Source organism: Rhinoraja longicauda, chromosome 22 (genome assembly GCF_053455715.1).
Source record: "Rhinoraja longicauda isolate Sanriku21f chromosome 22, sRhiLon1.1, whole genome shotgun sequence".
NCBI lineage: Eukaryota > Metazoa > Chordata > Chondrichthyes > Rajiformes > Arhynchobatidae > Rhinoraja > Rhinoraja longicauda.
In genome coordinates this window covers 32,048,001-32,071,934 of record NC_135974.1, presented here as the reverse complement: position 1 = coordinate 32,071,934, position 23,934 = coordinate 32,048,001, and the positions used below count along the sequence as shown (strand labels likewise).

Genomic DNA, 23,934 nt, shown 5'->3' with positions numbered 1-23,934 from the left:
TTTAGAGATTCGGCGCGGAGGCAGGACTTTCAGCCCACCGAGCCCTCGCCGACCAGCGATCCCCGCACATTATCACTATCTTGCACACCCTAGGGACAATTGTACGTTTGCACCAAGCCAATTAACCCGCAAACCTGTACGTCTTCGGAGTGTGGGAGGAGACCGGAGATCTTGGAGAAAACCCGCGCAGTTCACGGGGAGACATTTATTTATTCCGGTTTCTCTTTCACGGCAGCCCGCTACGTAATGGATGGATTTTTTTTTAAATGGTCTGTAAATAAATGGTCAGCATTAGATCATTCTTTGAAGTGGTCTGGATTTTGAAGCATTTCAAAAAGGAAGTCATGTATCAGATCTGTATCCCGCTGATGTTTGAGTTAATTTTGTCCTTGCCCGACACACTATTGATCTTCCTTGGTACAGGTCCAAATGCTACCGGTCCAAAAATCCTTTCTCACAAAGCAACCTTTTGTGTTATTTCACAATTACGGCTGAATAATGCCCAAATACAAATCGTCACAAATTTAAAACTTCGCAGACTGATTTAATCATCACGCTCTGTCTCCAATGGATGGAATTAGTAGTCGTGCAGCAAGAATCCAATTACTATGTTATTAATAGAGTTGGTAACATTTTTCAACTGTTATCACCAGACGAAAGGAAAATAATTAATATTTTAAAAATCACTCCATAATTAAATTTAGTTTGTCAAACATCATAGTAAGGGCGGCAATTAACCGTTAATTATTAGTGGAGGATGTGTAAAGTAACATTAGACACGAAAAGATATTTATAATCTATATGGCTGATTGTGGATCAGTGAATGTTCTATATAGTTCCTGTCTCTGCACCTGGTTCAGAAGGTTTTGTGCTGGGGTTTCATCCTTGATTTTGTCATAGCTTAGTTTTAGAGTTCTACAGCGCGGAAACAGGCCCTTCGGCCCACTGAGTCCTTGCCGACCAGCGATCCCTGCACACTGACACTATCCTGCACACACTAGGGACAATTTACATTTATTCCAAGCCAATTAACCTACAAACCTGTACGCCTTTGGAGTGTGGGAGGAAAATATAGATCTTGGAAAAATCCCACGGGGAGAATGTATTACTTTGTACAGATAGCACCCATAACCCGGATCAAACCCGAGTCTTGGCACTGTAAGGCAGTAGCTCTACCGCTGCGCCACCATGCCACTCTATCTCCAGAGCTTACTACTCCCATACTTCCCTCCACATCCTTGTCTCTTTGCCTGCAGTGAAGTTGCCTGTACTGTTCTGCTGCCTGTATTCAGAATTGCATCAAGACCATCCCCCCCCATCACCCTTGTGTTCTTGGGTGTGCATTGAAACCTAATCCTTCTGATGAATCCAAGCCTTCGTTGCTTGCCTTCCTGTATCAGTCATGTCCTTTCATCCAACAACGTCTAAGAACACCCAATCAAGAATCTGTCAATCTAGAACCAGCAGAACTAAAATCTAGAACTGTCCATCTAGGACTAAGCTAGACCCCCTGTGTAAAGAAAGATGATTATCATTAGCCCTTTCGTAATAATTTTAAATGGATGATACTATCTTAAATAGGTCTCAGCTGGAGAAAACATTTGCCCTTTTCCACTCCTCCCGGATTTGAAATGCTCCATTGTAAATAATTCCGAGGTATTTTGTTACCTCGATATAGATTACATTATGCAGATTATGTGCAATGTGGCAGATGTTATTTAAACATTGGGTCACCACAATTACTTATTTTCTCACACTTTGAGTGAGGCTGCACTTTGGCGTAGCGATGGTGTTGCTGCCTCACAGTGCCCGGGTTTAATCTTGACTATGGGTGCTGTCTGCATGGAGTTTGTCTCTTCTTCCTGTGACCGCGTGGGTTTTCTTTGGGTTCTCCGGTTTCCTCCCTCGTACCAAAGACGTATAGTTCTTTAGGCTAATTGGCTTGGGTAAAATCGTAAATTGTCCCTAGTGTGTGTAGGATAGTGTTAATGTACGGGGGGGGGGGGGGTCAGAGCAGACTTGATGGGCCGAAGGGCATGTTTCCACTCTGTATGTCTAAAGTCTAAAGTGTGAACTTCAATTTTAAATAAAGCAACTGCCTTTTGGTTCAAAGTGGATGAATCCACATTTCGTCAAGACAAAAATAACTTGTTATAGATTTATCAAGGGACTTTTTCTGCGCAGTATCTCAAGTCTAAAGAGACTCTGGGGGATAAAAACAGAAAATTCTGGATATACTCAGTGGGACTATTTGATGAAAGATGACCAATCTCAAACATTAACCATTCAGGAGCTGATTTATTGCTTACAACATTTAAAAATATTTCATACTTCTGCATGCACACTATTTTTCTGGAAGCTTATTGATGGCCATTGGTGATAATCAAACAGTTAGAAGGTTCCCTAACACTGGGCTTAAGTTTCTATGTTGTTTTTTAATGGTTTAATATGCAACGGAGCCACCTCATGCAACCAGTTCAGTGGTTAAAGAGCCGAAAATATTTTCGTAAAGCTAATGTTTCCTGGTGTAAATCGTCCATCTGCTTGTGGTAATTTGCAATTTGCAACGTATATCCCCCTTTAAACAAGTGTTGCAAGGAACTGTAGATGCTGGTTTAAACCGAAGATCGACACACAAGTCTGAAGAATTGTCTCAACCCAAAACGTCACATATTCCTTTTCTCCACAGATTTTTTAGTTTTAGATTTAGAGATACAGCGCGGAAACAGGCCCTTCGGCCCACCGAGTCCGCACCGACCAGCGATCCCCGCACACTAACACTATCCTACACACATGGGGGACAATTTTTACGTTTACCAAGCCAATTAACCTACAAACCTGCACGTCTTTGGAGTGTGTGAGGAAACTGAAGATCTCTGAGATAACCCACGCGGTCATAGGGAGAACGTACAAACTCCATACAGACAGCACCCGTAGTCAGGATCGAACCTGGGTCTCTGGTGCTGCAGGCGCTGTAGGGCAGCAACTCTACCGCTGCGCCACCGTGCTGACCCATGGTCAGATGGTCTGATGTTGTCTGACCCACGGAGTTGCTCTAGGTTTTCCCTTGAAACAAGTTGCTCACCAATGGGCCTCTTTTTATACCCTCTTAGCCTCTTTAGCAAATTCTGCAGCTTCACGTTTTGCTTTAAATGTCGATTCTTTTTGAATGATCCTAATATCTCACATTAATGAACACGTACATAACCATAGAATATGAATGTCATTAACGTTAATATTTAGACATTACAATGTTCATATAATTTAAGATTTAGCATCATGAAATACACTTGCTTTGATTGGAATCTGATAAATTGCCTACGATGCACATTAAGAATGTTGAGAGTGGAGGATAAAACTTGCATTTACCAACAAAAAAAAACTATTTGTGAAGAATGGAGGCCTGGTGACGCAGCGGTCGAGTTACTGTCTCACAGCGCCAGAGACAGCGGTTCGATCCCGACTATGGGCGCCGTCTGTACGGAGTTTGTACGTTCTCCCCGTGACCTGCGTGGGCTTTCTCCGAGATCTTCGGCTTCCTCCCACACTCCGAAGACGTGCAGGTTTGTAGGTTAATTGGCTTGGTATCAATGTAAAAATGTCCCCAGTGTGTGTTAATGTACGGGGATCGCTGGTCGACACGGACGAGGTGGGCCGATGGACCTGTTTCCGCGCTGTATCACTAAACTAAACTACTGTAACTTAATGGAAAGTTATTGCCATTAATGTGGGCTTATTGTGATATTGTTATTGTAAAGAAGGGCGTTGTTTATTGATATTAAAGTATAAGCGGCACAGATAACGTAGATTGTCAGAACCTGTTTTGCAGGTGGAAATGTCAAAGACTACAGGGTGTAGCTTTGAGGTGAGAGCATGAACGTTTAAAGGAGGTGTGAGGTGATGGGTGACAGGTGCCTGGAACATGCTGCCATTCTTACTATTGAACGTAGATAAGATAGTGACATTTGAAATACCTGTCATTAAGGTGCATATATAATGTGGATAAACTTTTAAGATTAGGTTTGTTTTTGTCACGTGCACCGAGGACAGAGAAAAGCTTTGTTTAGCTTGCTTTTCAAACAGATCTGACAGTACTATACATAAATACAATCGGGTCACACGCAAGTACAATAGGTAGAGCAAAGGGTGCAGAATAAAGAGTACACTGTACAGAGTGCAGAGTATGGTTCTCATTATTGTAATCCATAGACAAAGTCCAATGGCTGCAATGTGCAGGGATTTTGTAGGTTAATTGTAAATTGTCCCTGGTGTGCAGGATAGTGCAAGTACACAGGGTAATGGGTGGTTGGTATCGATGTGATGGGCCTGAAGGGCCTGTTTCTGCGCTGTGTCTCTCAAGTGTAGAGGTGACTCGGACAATATCCCAGGTTATGGACGAACAGTCCTGATATACAGTACTTGTGTCGGGAGTGCGAGATGCTCTAGACATTGGCCATTGGGTATAGACTTTCAGAATGATGGTTTGGGACAGGGCTCGAGGGTCTGAGCTGCAGGGGGAGGTTGAGCAGGCTCGGACTCTATTCCCTGGAACGCAGGAGGATGAGGGGTGATCTCATACAGGTGCATAAAATCATGAGAAGAATAGATCGGTTAGGCGCACACGTTCTCTTGCCCAGAGAAGGGGAACCGGAAACCTGAGGGCTTGGGTTTAAAGTGAAGGTGGAAAGATTTAATAGGAATCTGAAGGGCAACTCTTTCCACACAATGAGTGGTGAGTGCATGGAACAAGCTGCCGGAAGAGGTAATTGAGGCCGGGACTATCGCAACGTTTAAGAAGCAATTAGACAGGTACATGGTTTGGACAGGTTTAGAGATACAGTGCGGAAACAGGCACTTCGGCCCACCGAGTCCGCACCGACCAGCGATCCCCGCACATTAACACTATCCTACACACATTAGGGACAATTTTTACATTTACTAAGCCAATTAACCTACAAACTCCGCGCAGACAGCGCCGGTAGTCAGGATCGAACCCGGGTCTCTGGCGCTGCAGGCACTGTAAGGCAGCAACTCTACCGCTGTGCCACCGTGCTGCCCCATGGTCAGATGGTCTGATGTTGTCTGACCCACAGAGTTGGATATAGGCCAAACGCAGGCAAGTGGACGACAGTAGATGGGACATGTTGGTCGGTGTGGGCACGTTGGGCCGAAAGGCCTGTTTCCACATTGTATGACTCTATGAGAAGAAGAAAATAAATGAGGGGAATTCAATTTATGTTGTACTGGTTCTACAGTTGCCTTACTTGGCAGAGAGGCATAATCTCTCTTTCCTGGGGGCAGGGATTTGGTGGGGAATAGGAAGACAGAAGACGATGAGAAAATGGGAACGTAGAAGGAATCTGTGGGGGAAAAAAGAAGGATATTAGACATCTTCCTGGAACAAACATCTGGCATTGAAAAAAAAAAAAACTTTTTTTTTGGAGATCTAAGAATTTCCTCTTCAATTTGTTCTCTCCCCTTATTTGCCGTGAAGTCTTGTTGACATGCACAGCTGGGAGGTACAAAATGGCACAGATGCCGACCCGAAAATGAAAAATTAATTAAGTTGTACTGCTTTAAAATCCCTTCCATTCCACGTCGAATCCTACACTGGGAGCTCTCATCCGATTATGCATGCAGGATACTCTGCTAATCCAGCGACTGAGAATCGAGGGAAAGATGTGCCAGCTGTTTAAGGACATTTGCTGTATGAATACCTCCTCCTGGCACGTGATTTACTGCCGTAATCTTCCCTTGGGGCTGCCCGAAGCTGCCCCGACTGTGGTGGGTAAAAATATGCTACTTTGTCTGGGGAATGATGTTGCTGTGAAAGAAAGAATGAGATGGGTTGGTAGTCTTTGTGTAGGAACAGAGAGGAACTGAAACAATAACCCACACGGGGCGGCACGGTGGCACAGCGGTAGAGTCGCTGCCTTTCAGCGCCGGAGACCTGGGTTCGATCCTGACCAAGGGTGCTGTCTGTGTGGAGTTTGGCCGTTCTCCCTGCGACCCGCGTGGGGTTTTTTCTGGGTGCTCCGGTACGGGCAGCGCAGTGGCACGGTCGGTAGAGCTGCTGCCTCACAGCACCAACGAGCCGGGTTTCATCTTGACCTTGTTTGCTGTCTGTGTGGAGTTTGCATGTTCTCTAAACTAAACTAAACTAATATTTTAGATTCCAATTCTTGTACGCTTGACAGTGTATGTGTGGCACGGTGGAGTCTAAATCTGTCCTGTCCATGTCCCCGCCTAAATGTTTCGTAAACATTGTGATAGTCCCTGCCTCAACTCCCACCTCCGGCAGCTCGTTCCACACAGCCACCACCCTTTGTGTGAAAAGGTTATCCCTCAGGTTCCTATTAAATCTTTTCCCTCCATGTTCACCTATGTCTTAAAATAACATTTGTGCAAATCTAATCAGTTTGTTCCAACCATTTACTAGCAGTGTTCTATACTTGACATTTGTCAAACACTGTTTTGAATGACAAGTAAAGTAATTCAATTCAATACCTGTAAGTTTTTAGCCTTTTTATGTTTTGACTTCTGTGATTTTTTTCTGGAACTGTAATGTCAGCACTTTTTTCAAAACCTTAAACATCCCCTCACTATTCCTCTACCCAGAAATCTTTGTCCGTCAGTTCCTCATAAGGTCATAAGGAATAGGAATAGAATTAGGATAGAATAGAATTAGGCCATTCGGTCCATCAAGTCTACTCCGCCATTCAATCATGGCTGATCTATCTCTCCCTCCTAATCCCATTCTCCTGCCTTCTCCCCATAACCTCTGACACCCGCACTAATCAAGAATCTATCTATCTATCTCGGCCTTAAAAATATCCACTGACTTGGCCTCCACAGCCTTCTGTGGCAAAGAATTCCACAGATTCACCACCCTCTGACTAAAGAAATTCCTCCTTCCTAAAATAATGTCCTTTAATTCAGAGGCTGTGACCTCTGGTCCTAGACTCTCCCACTAGTGGAAACATCCTCTCCACATCCACTCTATCCAGGCCTTTCACTATTCTGTAAGCTTCAATGAGGTCCCCCCTCATTCTTCAAAACTCCAGCGAGTACAGGCCCAGTGCCGTCAAGCGCTCATCATAGGTTAACCTACCGTTCCCGGGATCATTCTTGTAAACCTCCTGTTCTCTGTATGTAGTGAGAAACTGCAGATGCTGGTTTACACTGAAGATAGGCACAAAATGCAGGGTCAGGCAGCATCTCTGGAGAAAAGGAATATCATATCATATATATACAGCCGGAAACAGGCCTTTTCGGCCCACCAAGTCCGTGCCGCCCAGCGATCCCCGCACATTAACACTATCCTACACCCACTAGGGACAATTTTTACCTTTACCCAGCCAATTAACCTACATACCTGTACGTCTTTGGAGTGTGGGAGGAAACCGAAGATCTCGGAGAAAACCCACGCAGGTCACGGGGAGAACGTACAAACTCCTTACAGTGAAGCACCCGTAGTCAGGATCGAACCTGAGTCTCCGGCGCTGCATTCGCTGTAAAGCAGCAACTCTACCGCTGCGCTACCGTGCATAGGAGAATAGGAGACCCTTCTTCTCAACCCAAATCGTCACCTGTTCTTTTTCTCCAGTGATGCTGCCTGACCCGCTGAGTTACTCCAGTGTTTCGTGTCTCGCTCCTGTTTTCCCTTTGTTAAAGTGTGTTGCCCATCGTTTTCACTCCCCCCCCCCTCCCTCCTCTGTGATCTGCTTGTGGTGGAACTGCCTACCACCTAATCTACTTAAACAGTACTTTGAATTGTTGATGAGATTTATTGCAAAAATGACCTTTGCAATTCACCTCCCAGCAACTTAATGTGCCATCGATTCCCCCTGTATAGCGGGAGAGATTATTTATAACGGAGCATGAAAGAGCACAAATTAAATTCTTTGTAACCTCTTGCCCTTATTGACAATGCAGTTTGTTAGTCCGCGATCACAATTTCCAGTCTGAGGAAGGGTCCTGACTCAAAACGTTGCCTGTCCATTCCCTCCAGAGATGCTGCCTGATCCGTTGAGTTCCTCCAGCACTTTGTGTGTTGAGTCCAGCATCTGCAGTTCCTTTTCAGCATCAACCTTGTCACCTGTAAATTTACACAATTTGTAGTGTTTATGGATTCCTCTTCTGGTTTGCGCTCTTGATAATAAATGGTAGCTGCCAACTAGATTTCTAGTTCATTTTGACCCTTGACATGCACATTTTTCTATCTCGTCTGTCCGGTCAAGCAGAGAACAGAGATTAATTTAAAATGAACTCTCTCATCATAATTCCCTGCAACATTAGTGCCCACAGATTTGAAAGATTCCATTTATCAGAGGTGCGTACAGATTTAGGCCATTAACCCACGCATGATTTTAATGATTTTTGTTTTGGTTTTCATTGCATTTTTTAAAAATCGTTTCGATGACACATGTTCTAGTGCATCATAAGTGGTGGTTGCGAAACGATTTCTAGTCACTGTGGTTTCATGAAGTGAAAGGTCCCCTCTCATCCTTTTAGAAGGTTTCACTTCATGAAAAAGGAAACCATCCTTTTAGAAGGATGAGAGGGAATCTTATCGAAACATATAAGATTATTAAGGGGTTGGACAAGTTAGAGGCAGGAAACATGTTCCCAATGTTGGGGGAGTCCAGAACCAGGGGCTACAGTTTAAGAATAAGGGGTAGGCCGTTTAGAACGGAGATGAGGAACAACTTTTTCAGTCAGAGAGTTGTAAATCTGTGGAATTCTCTGCCTCAGAAGGCAGTGGAGGCCAATTCTCTGAATGCATTCAAGAGAGAGCTGGATAGAGCTCTTAAGGATAGCGGAGTCAGTGGGTATGGGGAGAAGGCAGGAACGGGGTGCTGATTGAGAATGATCAGCCATGATCACATTGAATGGTGGTGCTGGCTTGAAGGGCCGAATAGCCTACTCCTGCACCTATTGTCTATTGTCTATGTGTGAGCTTGTAATGCAATGAATTGACTGATTGTAAGATGCAGCATAGAAACAGGCCCTCCGGCCCACCGAGTCCGCGCCGACCATCCGTCCGACGTCTGCACTAGTTTTTACGTTATCCCGCCAGTTATCCTGATGATCTTAACCTTGATTGGCACAGTGCCTGGATACAAGGAACTGCAGATGCTGGTTTACAAATAAAAGGCATAAAGTACTGGAGTAGGTCAGGGGGTTTGGCGTCACCGATCAACTGGACTCTGACAACTTCCATTCTTTTTCTAGACACACATTATTTATTGTGAGCAAGGAGAGCTGCTATTGCCCCAGTTACTGCAGGGCCCTCTGAAATTCCACTCAGAACGGTCAACCTTTGACACCAATTTTGACCCTCGAAATTGTGCCGACTTTCTAATTTCCTATCATCACGAACAATACGTTCTCAAATTATTAATATACAAATGCAATCATCCTTCATTTAACTTTCAATATCAAGAACCTTGTCATGTGCCTTGTCAAGGAGGACCCATCCCAAAACATTGGGGCACGTCAATGAATACCTATCAGGAACATTGATGTGCATCAATGAACGCCTAAATGTTGTTGTGCTGTACAGCTTTGCTAAGCTTTGTCACACTGCAGCTTCCGCGGGTTAGGCAGCATCTCTGGAGAACATGGATAGGTGAGGTTTTGGGCTGGGACCCTTCTTCAGGCTTGGGCTCCCCCATTCGATTTGAACAACACCTCCATTCTCTGGCTGCATAACATCAGACAAAACATATACCATTTGATAAGACTTTTGATGAGCTATTCAACATTCTACAGTTCTGCCAAATTCTAGGCTTTCATTACATTTGTGTCTTATGATACTTGGCATAATATTATTTTTTGTTTTGGAAAGAATGAAATATCAATGTTCCAGATTGTAAAGTTATGAATTATGTCCAGGGCATTTTTGTACCCAAAAAGAGTCTCGAGTGTTTTTTTTTGTCATATGTCCCAAAATGGAACAGTGAAATTCTCACTTGAATTATATAAGAATACATCTCGTATGAAGTAGGTTGGCAATGCATTAAATGATTTACCTAACGACCAGTGTGCTAACCAAAGTCTGATCATTTAATCAGTCTAGTAATCAAACTTTAGTTCCATTCTTACTTGGTCATTGATTTCCTGTGGAGTAATTTATATTATAAATATTGTTTTAGGTGGACACATATTCTACAACAAATGAACAAATTGGCTGTGAGCAGATTTCCATCACCAGTACGACCAGTTCCTCTCTCAAAATATAGAAATTAAAGGTAAGGATAGAGGTGAAAATAGAGAAGGACATGTATCTAATTGCAGTATATTGTTGGCAGATCAAAAATTGCTATGCGAGATCGTAATAATTTTGAATACTATACTGTAATGAAGCTATACTGCTGTGTGCGAGTTTATATATCTATACATCTACACGTACATACATACATATACACACACACACACACACATATATACGCATAATTACAAATACACACACACACACACACACACACACACACACACACACACACACACACACACACACACACACACACACACACACACACACACACACACACACATATATACATACATATACGGAACAATTAAATATATATATATTTCATTGTTCCGTTTTGGTACAAATGACAATAAAAGATGCTTGATATTCCAATCTGCTCTCAATGCAGTTACAAGGAGGACGACCATGAATCTTAACTGACAATGAAAACCTCATTAAATAGCCTGCCTGTAATTATTCAAAGAAATCAATATAATTCTATAATTTTAAACAGTTAATCAATTAGAACCTAAACAACATTACCTCGAATTTGTAGAAATATGTTTCCCACTGCCCCTGTTGAGCTCAACTTTTCTTGTAAAAGTATTTTCCAAATTCTTACTACATTTTGGGTAAAACTGTAGGTTACATTACATCACTATCTCTAAGGTGTAGATCCAAATCTTCCTGTTGTCTCATATGCATGTCTATGAATATTATTTAAACATAATTTATATAATTTCAACGATATTGGTCTTTTCAAAGTTTAATTTCGAGATACATCACGGAAACTGGCCCTTCAGTCCACTGAGTCCGCGCCGCCCAGCGATCCCCGCACACTAATGCAATCCTACACACACTAGGGACAATTTACAATGATACCAAGCCAATTAACCTACAAACCTGTGCGTCTTTGGAGTGTGGGAGGAGATCCCGGGGAAAACCCACGCAGGTCACGGGGAGAACGTACAAACTCCATAAAAACAGCACTCATAGTCAGGACCTAACCCGGGTTGGTTAGAGTTCAATGAAATCACACTGATCTGATCTTTCCCCTCACCTCCCTTTTCCTGCCCAATTCTCATAACCAATATTCCCCTGAGGTCCAGAAAACCTAGCGCAGACTGGGGCGATCGCTTCGCTGAATATCTACGCTCAGTCTGCCTTGGCCTACACGATCTCCCGGTTGCCAAACATTGTAACTCCCCCTCCCATTCCCGTAATGACCTTTCTGTCCTGTGCCTCCTCCACTGCAGTGTGAGGCCCAGCGCAAATTGGAGGAACAGCATCTCATATTTCGCTTGGGCAGCTTTCAAGCCAGCAGTATGGCTCTTGATTTCTCTCATTTCAAGTAACCTCTGCATTCCCTCACTCCCCCACCCTAATCGTCCCACTAGCTCCACTGTTGGTATTCTTCTATTCCTTCAGGTATCACCTCTTCCCGGCCAACATGGGCCTTTATGGGCTCTACCATTCCTTGGTCGTCTGTCGCCGGCCCTGGTTTGTTCAGATCTTTTCCTACCTCTAGTTGCCTCCCCTCTACTTTCACAGAAATGTAGAAAAACACAGAAAAATAGGTAACAATAGAACAATGATAAAGGGAACAGGCCAATGTTAGCTGTGGCCTAGGTGAAAATGAGTTATAGACAACGAAACTCAACAAGGCTGCTTTGAAGCTAATACAATAACTTGGGTGGGGGAGGGGCGGAGAGAGAGGGGATGCAAGGGTCTCTTAAAGTTAGAGATATCAATTTTCATACTGCTGGGTTGGAAGCTGCCCAAGGGAAATAGACAATAGACAATAGGTGCAGGAGTAGGCCATTCGGCCCTTCGAGCCAGCACTGCCATTCAATGTGATCATGGCTGATCATTCTCAACCAGTACCCCTTTCCTGCCTTCTCCCCATACCCCCTGACTCTGCTATCCTTAAGAGCTCTATCTAGCTCTCTCTTGAATGCATTCAGAGAATTGGCCTCCACTGCCTTCTGAGGCAGAGAATTCCACAGATTCACAACTCTCTGACTGAAAAAGTTTTTCCTCGTCTCCGTTCTAAATGGCCTACCCCTTATTCTTAAACTGTGGCCCCTGTTTCTGGACTCCCCCAACATTGGGAACATGTTTCCTGCCTCTAGCGTGTCCAACCCCTGAATAATCTTATACGTTTCGATGAGATACGTATGAGGTGCTGCCCCTCCAATGTGCGTGTGGCCTCGCTGTGATAATGTAAGGAGGCCCAGGACAGAGAGGTTGCCACGTGCCATCAACGGTTAATGCCGCTAAATGCTGCCATATTTTGAGTGTCCCAATCAAACTCCTGCGATGGGAATTGTGCGCCCTAGCGCACAAAATCATAAGATCAGCTCTGATGAATAGGGCCACTTGCTCACTTGACCTATCGGAGTCCCTGTCATCTTGCATACACATCTGTTTCAGTTGATGAATCACCCCCCTGTGATAAGAAATATTTCCAGCTCCTGTGATAAACCTGCGCATAAAACGAGTTAAAGGACAGGTAAAGGACAGCACGGCTTCCACCTTTGTCAGAGCTGAGAGTTTGATTGTTCCAGCTGGTCTGTTGTACGGTGGTTCCTGTACGCCTCTGTCACGAGATAGGGCAAAGCACAAAGGGATACCAAGCAGCAAAGTTCACCACCGCAAAAGGCATCTTCAGGCTTTAGAGATACAGCATGGAAACAGGCCCGTCGGTCGGCCGACCGAGACCACGCCAACTGGCATTTACCCCTCACCCTAACGCTATCCTGCGCACACTGGGGACAATTTACAATCAGACCAAGCCAATTGACCTACAAACCTGTACGTCTTTGTGTTAGTTTAGTTTTGAGATACCGTGCGGAAACGTGCCGTCCAGCGATCCCCGCACGCTAACACTATCCTACATTTGACCAAATCCAATTAACCTACAAACCTGTACGTCTTTGGAGTGTGGGAGGAAACCGGAGCACCCGGGGAAAACCCACGCGGTCACAGGGAAAATGTACAAACTCCGTACAGACGGCACCCGTGGTCAGGATCGAACCTGTGTCTCTGGCTCTGCAAGGCGTATACTCTACCACTGTGCCTCCAGGCCATCCTGACCACATCTGATCACAGCCAATTACTGTCCACTTAGCAACCACCTGGCACCATCGTTATAGTTTTGTTTTATATTTTTCAGGATCTAGGTGTCATTGGCATAGTCAGTATTTATGGACCATTGTGGGCTCTGCCTTTCCTTGGTCATCGGTGCCGGCTCCGATTTGTTCTGAACCTCTTCATACTCCCCTGACTCTCAGTCTGAAGAAGAATCCCAACCTGAAACGTCACCTATTCCCTTTCTCCGCAGCTGTTGCTTGACCCGCTGAGTTACTTCAGCGATTGTGTACAAAAAGACACAAAGTGCTGGAGTAACTCAGCGGGTCAAGCAGCACCCTTTTTCAGACTCTACACCTGTAATTCCTTGTTTCTACAAAATGATAAAGGGAACAGGCCAATGTTAGCTGTGGCCTAGGTGAAAATGAGTTATAGACAACGAAACTCAACAAGGCTGCTTTGAAGCTAATACAATAACTAGGGTGGGGGAGGGGCGGAGAGAGAGCGGATGCAAGGGTCTCTTAAAGTTAGAGATATCAATTTTCATACTGCTGGGTTGGAAGCTGCCTAAGGGAAATAGACAATAGACAATAGGTGCAGGAGTAGGCCATTCGGCCCTTCGAGCCAGCACTGCCATTCAATGTGATCATGGCTGATCATTCTCAACCAGTACCCCGTTCCTGCCTTCTCCCCATACCCCCTGACTCTGCTATCCTTAAGAGCTCTATCTAGCTCTCTCTTGAATGCATTCAGAGAATTGGCCTCCACTGTCTTCTGAGGCAGAGAATTCCACAGATTCACAACTCTCTGACTGAAAAAGTTTTTCCTCGTCTCCGTTCTAAATGGCCTACCTCTTATTCTTAAACTGTGGCCCCTGGTTCTGGACTCCCCCAACATTGGGAACATGTTTCCTGCCTCTAGCGTGTCCAACCCCTGAATAATCTTATACGTTTCGATGAGATACATTTTGACTGCACACGACATACGTATGTATGTAGATAATATTTTATTATCAGAGTGGCACGTGCAAGATTCGACAACGGTTGAGGAACAGCGAGGAGATACAGGACCTAAAATGCCTAAATCTTGGGAGAATGTGTATTGGCATGGGGGTCAACAAATTCCAATGCCATTACTTATAATTTTAAAAATTATAAAAGGACTGGACAAGCTACATGCAGGAAAAATGTTCCCAATGATGGGGGAGTCCAGAACCAGGGGCCACAGTCTAAGAATAAAGGGGAGGCCATTTAAAACTGAGGTGAGAAGAAACTTTTTCACCCAGAGAGTTGTGAATTTGTGGAATTCTCTGCCACAGAAGCCAGTGGAGGCCAATTCACTGAATGAATTTAAAAGAGTTGGATATTGCTCCAGGGGCTAGTGGAATCAAGGGATATGGGGAGAAGGCAGGCACAGGTTACTGATTGTGGATGATCTGCCATGATCACAATGAATGGCGGTGCTGGCTCGAAGGGCCAAATGGCCTCCTCCTGCACCTATTTTCTATGTTTCTATGCTTCTACTGCTCCAAGTGTGTGCTTGTTTAAGAATTAACACAAGAGGCAGTAAGGAAGTAGAAAAGAAAATGATACCCACTTGATCAGGTAACTTGGAACAGTACAGCACAGGAACAGGCCCTTCGGCCCACAACGTCAGTGCAGAACATGAAGCCAAGACCAACTCTTATCTGCCGACACTTCCATATCCATATACCTCTATTCCATGCATGTCCGTGTGCCTATCCAAAAGTCCCTTGAACACCACTATCGTATCTGCCTCCACCATCACCCATGGCAGCACGTTCCTGGAACTCAACCCCCTCTGTATAAAAACAAACTTCCCCTGCAAGGAGCACCAAGACCTGGGTGGCCTTGTACATCAGGCACTGAAAGTAAGCATGCAGGTACAGCAAGCAGTGAAGAAAGCTAATGGCATGTTGGCCTTCAGTGCGAGAGGATTTCAGTATAGGAGCAAGGAGGTCCTACTGCAGTTGTACAGGGCCCTGGTGAGACCACACCTGGAGTATTGTGTGCAGTTTTGGTCTCCCAATTTGAGGAAGGACATTCTTGCTGTTGAGGGAGTGCAGAGTAGTTTCACCAGGTTAATTCCCGGAATGGCGGGACTGACATACGATGAAAGAATGGGTTGACTGGGCTTATATTCACTGGAATTTAGAAGGATGGGAGGGGATCTTAAAGAATTATATAAAATTCCTAAGGGATTGGATAGGCCAGATAGTGTTAGTGTGTGGGGATCGCTGGTCGGTGCGGACTCGGTGGGCCGAAGGGCCTGTTTTTAAACGAAACTAAACTAAACTATCATCTACCTTGTGCGTGAGTACATGTCTTTCTTTTATTAAAGAGGTTTCAATATTATTATTGTCATAGTTGGTGAGATTTGTTCAGCATTCTCAGCGTTTGGCTTATTTTCATACTGTTGACTTTAGGAAAAACAAAGATGGGTGTTTTTCAGGGCTTTGAGATTTGCTCTAACTCGTTGTGTTGAACAGTTAGATGTTGCTGGTAATTATCTCCTAGGTATCTACAGTTGCTGTGATAATGTGCAGCCTGAATAAAGTCACAGGATGTGGTTCGGGTGTGCGTGTTGCAGTATTTGTAACATTCTCAGAATCCTTTGTAAACAGTTTGCAGTGTGTGTTACCTGAACATTTTGCTTATCCGCTGTGTGTAATTTATGGACTTATGGACTTAGTAATAGCTTAATTCCTCACATCTTTCATCAATGATGCATTTGACACTAGTCTTTTTTTGCAGACATATGAAAACATTTTATCACATCCGCTGAGATGTGGAGAATGTCTTAAGGTATCGAACAGAATGACCTTATTTAACCCATCAAAGTGGCTCTATTTAGGCTATTTCTGGGTATTACCTCAAGGGGAAAGTTATTGTAAAAGTGTCATTACACTATTGGTGGAAACTGCTGGTGTAATTTTTGGACCGACAGTGGGGTCCCAATGCTGCACTATCTTTTTAATAATGAGCCATTTAATTAATTAATTGAGTAATCTCTCTATCTACTTGTTTATATATTTTGAGTCACACAGTCATACAGGCGTGGAAACAGGCCCATTGGCCCAACTTCCCCTCACCGGCCAACATGCCCCAGCTACACTAGTCCCACCCGCCTGCGTTTGGCCCATATCCCACCAAACCTGTCCTATCCATGTACCAGTCTTAACTGTTTCTTAAATGTTGGGATAGTCCCAGCCTCAACTACCTCCTCTGGCAGCTCGTTCCATACGCCCACCACCCTTTGTGTGGAAAAGTTACCCCTCAGATTCCTATTAAATCTTTTCCCCTTCACCTTAAACCTACGTCCTCTGGTCCTCGATTCACCTACTCTGGGCAAGAGACTCTGTGCATCTACCCGATCTATTCATTTATCTATTTATCATTTGTTTATTTATTCAGCCACCCATTTATTTATTTGTCTATCTATATCTATTTATTTATCTATTATCTATCTCTTCGTGTATTTATCTATTTATTTATCGGCCTATTTATTTATTTATCTTTCTTTCTTTCGTATGTCAACTACAGCAATCAAAAGTGGCAATTGGTGCTTCAGAATACCATAGTTGACGCTCTGCTGTACTGGAACTGGCAATATTTATTCATCTGCTCATCTATCATTTGTTAATTTAAAGAGTTATTTATTTATTTATTGGTTAGCATGCAACAAGCTTTTCACTGTACCTCGGTACACGTGACAATAAACTAAACTAACACTAATCAACAGGGCTCCTCGTTCTAAATCGGGAACATGCATCGTGTGCCTATCATGTGCACATCTTTACCCCCATTCCTAAGTCAGAATTCTCCCGAGAATGCCAAAGCAAAATCCGAGGAAACAAACAGAATCGTGATCAAGTCGGGGAAAGTCTCTGGAGCATTTGTTTTAAATCCCAAAGGCAGCTGAGCAAAAGCAAAGCTTGCCACGGAGAAGTAAGTAGAACGAGCCCTGTGGGATTTGAAGGTGTCAGTTATGTGCTACTTGCGTCAGCTCATAACTACGATGGTTCGTGACTATTGGAGTAAATTAGTTTAGTTTAGCTTTTAGAGATACAGCGCGGAAACGGGCCCTTTCGGCCCACCGGGTCCACGCCGACCAGCGATCCCCGCACACTAACACTATCCTATACCCACTAGGGACAATTTTTTACATTTACCAAGCCAATTAACCTACATACCTGTACCTCTTTGGAGTGTGGGAGGAAACCGAAGATTTCTGAGAAAACCCACGCAGGTCACCAGGACAACGTACAAACTCCGTGCAGACAGCGCCCGCAGTTGGGATCGAACCCAGGTCTCCCGCGCTGCATTCACCGTCAGGCAGCAACTCTACCGCTGCGCCACCGTGACGCCCCAAATATTTCTTTAAAATTCGTAAAACACCCTTGAACAATAAAGCAGCCACAGCAAATTGTATGCAATGGGAATTAGCATTAAAAATACGCGGACTCATTGGTTAGATACCATGTTTTTGTTTAGTGTAGAAATGCAGCATGCAGACAGGCCCTTTGGCCCACTGAGCTCCAGCAGACCACTTCAGACTGGTTCTGTTATCCCACATCCTCACCCACTCTCTACACACTGGGGGCCATTCACAGAGGTCAATCGACCTGCTAATCTTCATGTCCTTTGTGTGTGGGAGGAAACCGGAGCAGCCGGGTGAGGCCCGCGTGGTCACAGCGAGGACGTGCAAACTCCACGCAGGCAGGCAGCACCTGAGGTCAGGATCGACCCCGGTTCTCTGGTGCGATGGGAACGGCCGTGCCACTGTGCTGCCCAGTTTGAAGCACCTTTTAACTTGCCCCACCCAGTCTTGCATCTTTTTGGAGTGTGACACCCTTGTGACTCCACACTGCTATTTTGTTCAACTATTGTCTGAGTTTTTCATTCTTGACAAAATGTAAGGTTTTGTGTTGTCGATCTAAACGAATCAGGCAGTGGACTTTGTCCGTGGGACTGGTGCACTACAATAGGTGCAGGAGTAGGCCATTCGGCCCTTCGAGCCAGCACCACCATTCAATGTGATCATGGCTGATCATTCTCAATCGGTAACCCGTTCCTGCCTTCTCCCCATACCCCCTGACTCCGCTATCCTTAAGAGCTCTATCTAGCTCTCTCTTGAATACATTCAGAGAATTGGCCTCCACAGCCTTCGGAGGCAGAGAATTCCACAGATTTACAACTCTCTGATTGAAAAAGGTTTTTCCTCATCTCTGTTCTAAATGGCCTACCCCTTATTCTTAAACTGTGGCCCCTGGTTCTGGACTCCCCCAACATTGGGAACATGTTTCCCTCCTCTAACGTGTCCAACCCCTTAATAATCTTATGTGTTTCGATAAGATCCCCTCTCATCCTTCTAAATTCCAGTGTATACAAGCCTAGTCGCTCTAGTGATGCTGCTTGTTCTGCTGAGTTACTCCAGCATTTTGTGTCTATCTTCCCCTCTGTTATCAGGTTTCTGAATGGACTTTCAATTATCTATGATACTCTCCGGTTCGCCTCTACCCCTAAGCAGACATTGGACTTTGTCTCTGGACCCGTTGTGCTACAATGCTGAGAGCTATATTCTGCACTCTGTGCCTTTCCTTTCACTCTACCTACTGTACTTGAGTTTGGCTTGATTGGATTTAGGTTATATTATTATCCGGTGTGATTAGATATCATGCAAGACAGGTGGCAATAATAATCCTAAACCTATGCAACTAAATTTGCTGCAAACAAGGAACTGCAGATGCTGGTTTATGCCAAAGATATTCACAAAGTGCTGGAGTAACTCAACGAGCCAGGCAGCATCTCTGGAGAAAAAGGATGGGTGACGTCTAGGGTTGACCCAAAAAGTCACCTATTCCTTTTTCTCCAGAGATGCTGCCTGACCCGCTAAGTTACTCCAGCACTTTGTGTCTATCTCAACTAGATTTGCTGTTGGTCTAACTGAATTGGGCAAGGAGAAGCTGTGGTGTCCACAAGGTAAGGTGAGGTAGGGTCAGGTACCTGAAGAGGAGAGTGTACCTGGAGTAATGGAAAAGGTTAGACTTCCTTGTCGTTAATCTTACAGACCTCTCATTGTTTCGTGTTATGAATGACACTTTGAAGAGCTGGAATTTCAAACCGATCCAATTATGAATAGAATTTTTCCAATTTTCATTGCGTTATTCTCCGTTTGATTTATTAGTAACAAGAAACACATCTGGACCCGGTTCAGGACATTTCACAATGTGACCCTGCAGATGTTTACTGAATGCGTTGAATGGGCTGTGTGCAGCTGTTTCTAAATTCAATGACTCATTAACTTAAACGGCAATGGTCCTTTGGGACGACAATTGTATTCTCGATCGCACACCGCAATCAAACTCAACATTGACAATGTGGCGTGCAATTACAATACGGGAGGAATGTGCCTTCAGTGGTGATTGAAGCGTGTAGCTCAGAATGTTGACAATAAATATTATTTATTTCATATTTCGCTTGGGCAGATTTCCCCAACTTCAAGTAACCCTTGCTTCCCCCCTCTCTCCATCCCTCCACCACCTACATCGTATAAGCTTCATAGTCGTCTTGTTGAGTCACATTGTCTGTAACCCCCCCTCACCTAGCCCACAGCTAACAGTGGCCTGCTTCCTTTATCATCGTCACTTTTTTGCATATCTTTCCTGCAAGTGTTCGATATCTCTCTCTATCACCGTCTATATCTCTCGTTTCCCTTCACCCTGACTCTCGGTCTGAACTAGGGTCTCGACCCGAAACGTCACCTCTTCCCTCTCTCCGGAGATGCTGTCCGACCCGCTGAGTTACTCCAGATTTTTGTGTCTATCTTCTTTACACTTTAAAACTATAGCACGCACACGGGCCCTTTCAGCACACCGAGTCCGTGTTGACCAACGATCACCCCAGACACGAGCACTATCCTACACACTAGGACCAATTTACAACTCGCACAAGCCTATTAACCTACAAACTTGGTGGCGCAGCGGTAGAGTTGCTGCCTTACAGCGAATGCAGCGCCGGAGACTCAGGTTCGATCCCAACTACGGGCGCCGTCTGTACGGAGTTTGTACGTTCTCCCCGTGACCTGCGTGGGTTTTCTCCGAGATCTTCGGTTTCCTCCCACACTCCCAAGACGTACAGGTATGTAGGTTAATTGGCTGGGCAAATGTAAAAATTGTCCCTAGTGGGTGTAGGATAGTGTTAGTGTGCGGGGATCGCTGGGCGGCGCGGACCCGGTGGGCCGAAGGGCCTGTTTCTGCGCTGTATCTCTAAAATCTAAAAAAAAATCTAAAATCCCTTAATAATCTTATATGTTTCAATGAGATCCCCTCTCATCCTTCTTTGGAGTGTGAGAGGAAACCGGAGCACCCGGAGAAAACCCAGGCAGGTCACGGGGAGAACGTGCAAACTCCATACAGACAGCACTCATAGTCAGGATCGAACCAGAGTCTCTGGCACTGTGAGGCAGCAACTCTACCGCTGCACCACCATGTTAGCGGCTAGGTGGGTGGCAGGAGATTCAGGGGCAACTGAAGGACACATGGGGATTTGCAGGAAAATAAATGGGGGAATGGGACTGTTGGATGTGCTCTGAGTCACAGCCTCAATAGTCTGAAACAGCATCTTTCCACTTGAGTAAGAAAGCAATTATAGCGATATTTTGAAAACTCACTGGAATCCCTGGCACAAAGTATAACCTGAGAAATTTGTTTCTCAGGTTTGAGGTTGGTTCCAGGGCGTTGTTGCTATCGTTGTTGATGAAAGGTCCTGGTACAAAACTTCACCTGATACCCCCTGAAGAAGGGTCCTGATTCGAAACTGTCCATGTTCTCCAGAGCTGATGCCTGATCTTTCAAGTTACCCACTTAAGGGCCTGTCCCACTTTGCCGATTTTTTTGGCGACTGCCGGCGACTGTCAAAGTCGTAGCAGATCGCCAAAATTTTCTTTTACCCGACGACAATGACCACGACAATGCCGAGTCAGGTGGAGATTACACCGTCTTCGGAAACATCGTGAAATTCCCACGCTGTCAATGCTTCTCCGGCGTCCTAATTTTCGCTGAAATCACTGACAAGTCAGTATAACATCTTGTATGGGTTACTTAAAAACCAAGCATCACTGTAACAAGGTATAAACTGGATTTCCAGTTTACTAATAGCTGTATTAAAAAATATAATTTAAAAAGTGGTTAAGTGGATTTTTGTGAAACGTGTGTGGGCATTCTTTGAAAATGTACGGGAGATGCATATCTGGTTTCTGGGTTGCATATCTGGGTTGGGAGCCCACTTTAAATGTAATGGCTGATGGCCATAAACATTGCGAAAATTCCCACTCTTACCTGACCGTCAAACTGTCGCCTCCAATCTACCTGTCAAATGTCCAGACGGTAAATAAATTGGTTAAACACAAGCATTTTATGGTATTTTGAAATGACTTTACTTATTTTAATATTATGTGCTTCTAAATGCATCAAAGAGAACCTAGCAAACCTGGGGACAGCATGCGACAGCGCCCGCAATAAGCAACGATACCTGGCGACAAGCCAGCTGTCGCCGAGAAATTTCACTCCGGATGATTTCTCAGCGCCGCGCTGAGATCCACTACGAATCTTGGAAGACTCCTCACGATCATGCCTGCGACACCCGGCGAACTGTCGGCGACAGCCTAGTCACTGGCAGTCGCCTTAAAATCGCCTAAAGTGGGACAGGCCCTTTAAACACAAAGAACTGCAGATGCTGGTTTTTTAAAAAAGACACAAAATGCTAGAGTAACTCAATGAGTCAGGCAGCATCTCCGGAGAACATGAGTAGGTGATGTTTTGGGTCGAGACCTTTCTTCAGATCTTCAATCCGAAATGTCACCGATCCATGTTCTCCAGAGATGCAGCCTGACTGGCTGAGTTATTCCAGCACCTCTTGTTTTTTTTGCCCATCATAACTCCAAGGAACTCCAAGGAATGTTTTGTCTGGGAATAAATTTAGTCTCCAAATTTGAGGAAGGACATTCTTGCTATTGAGTGCAGGATAGGTTCATTAGGTTATTCCCAGAATGGCGGGACTGTCGTATGTTGAAAGACTGGAGCGACTGGGCTTGTATACACTGGAATTTAGAAGGATGAGAGGGGATCTGATTATTGTCATCCAACTGACCGCGAACGCGAACTCGACACATTCAATAGATCATAAACAGTCCTTATGGAGAGCATTCTTGATCTTACAACGAGCAAAGGAGAAGCTACACTTTCTATGCCGTCAACAAAGGGTGTTGTTGACAGGCCACCGTCCACACTGGTCAAAGGTGGTCCATTTCCATGAGTCATCTAACTTTATCCAACTCTCCCAAAAGCTCTCCTTATTTCTCTTGTATTGCTCAGTATTGTCGAGAGCAAGTTAAGGCATCATGTTGAACCAAATTGTAATCCTGCCACAAGTAACTACTAAGTGGGATGTCTTGCGTAGAGACACCACAGGTTGTGGCAACTATAGTTTCAGTTTTAGTTCAGTTTAGTGTAGTGTAGAGATACAGTACGGAACCAGGCCCCGCGGCCCACCGAGTCCACAACGACCAGCGATGCCCGCACACTAACACTATCCTGCACTAGGGACAATTTTTACATTTAAACCAAAGTTGCCTGCCACACTCCAAAGACATACGGGTTTTGTAAGTTAATTGGCTCAGTATAATTGTAAATTGTCCCCAGTGTGTGTGGGATAGTGTTAGTGTGCAGGGTGTTTGCTGGTCGGCGCTGACTCGGTGGGATGAAGAGCCTGTTTCAGCGTCGTATCTCTAAACTAAACTAAACTTAAAATCTTGTAATCATAGAGTCATAGAGTTATGGAGTGATACAGTGTGGAAACAGGCCCTTTGGCCCAACTTGCCCACACCGGCCAATAAAGTCCCAGCTGCACTAGTCCCACTTGCCTGCGCTTGGTCCATATCCCTCCAAACCTGTCCTATCCATGTACCTGTCTAACTGTTTCTTAAAGGATGGGATAGTCCCAGCCTCAACTACCTCCTCTGGCAGCTCGTTCCATACACCCACCACCCTTTGTGTGAATCCTTGTGAGAGAACGATAAGGTCATGGTTGAAGCTGTAAGATCACCTCAGTTCAGGTAGCAAACCCACTCTTTGTTGGAAAGCATTGAGCGTCCACACCAGCTGAACAGATATAGTAGCACGCTCCTGCCAAATGTTGTCCAATAATTTCTACGATCGCTCCCTGAATGATGACTTGAACCATATTTCTGTTTCCCATTTATAGATTTCCATTATTTTTGGGGCTATTTTGACAACCTTTCTCATTTTCCTTGCACAGGTTTTTAAGAATGTATTGATTTGGCACCATTTACAGTAATAATAATACTTGCTGTACCTAAATGAGTTATTGATTTTACACTATGGTGTAATCCACCATGGGTTTATGGTTGTGATAGTTATTGAATAAATCATCTACATGTAATGCTGAGTGAGGGATTGGATTCAGCTTGGATATGATTTCCCCAGTGGTAAAATAGATTGTTGTCATTCAGTGCTAAAGTTAAACTTGGCTGTCGAGCTGTCAGGG

At 44.6% G+C, this 23,934-nt stretch overlaps 1 protein-coding gene across 1 annotated transcript in view; it reads left to right on the top strand.

The window, feature by feature from the left end:
• The window catches only part of LOC144604533 (extracellular sulfatase Sulf-2-like), a 244,641-nt gene that overhangs the window by 42,328 nt on the left and 178,379 nt on the right, over window positions 1-23,934 (top strand). Inside the window, exon 2 of the mRNA XM_078419046.1 lies at window positions 10,158-10,253. The gene's annotated coding sequence lies outside the window, so the exon portion shown is untranslated. The remainder of the gene's footprint in view (window positions 1-10,157; window positions 10,254-23,934) is intronic.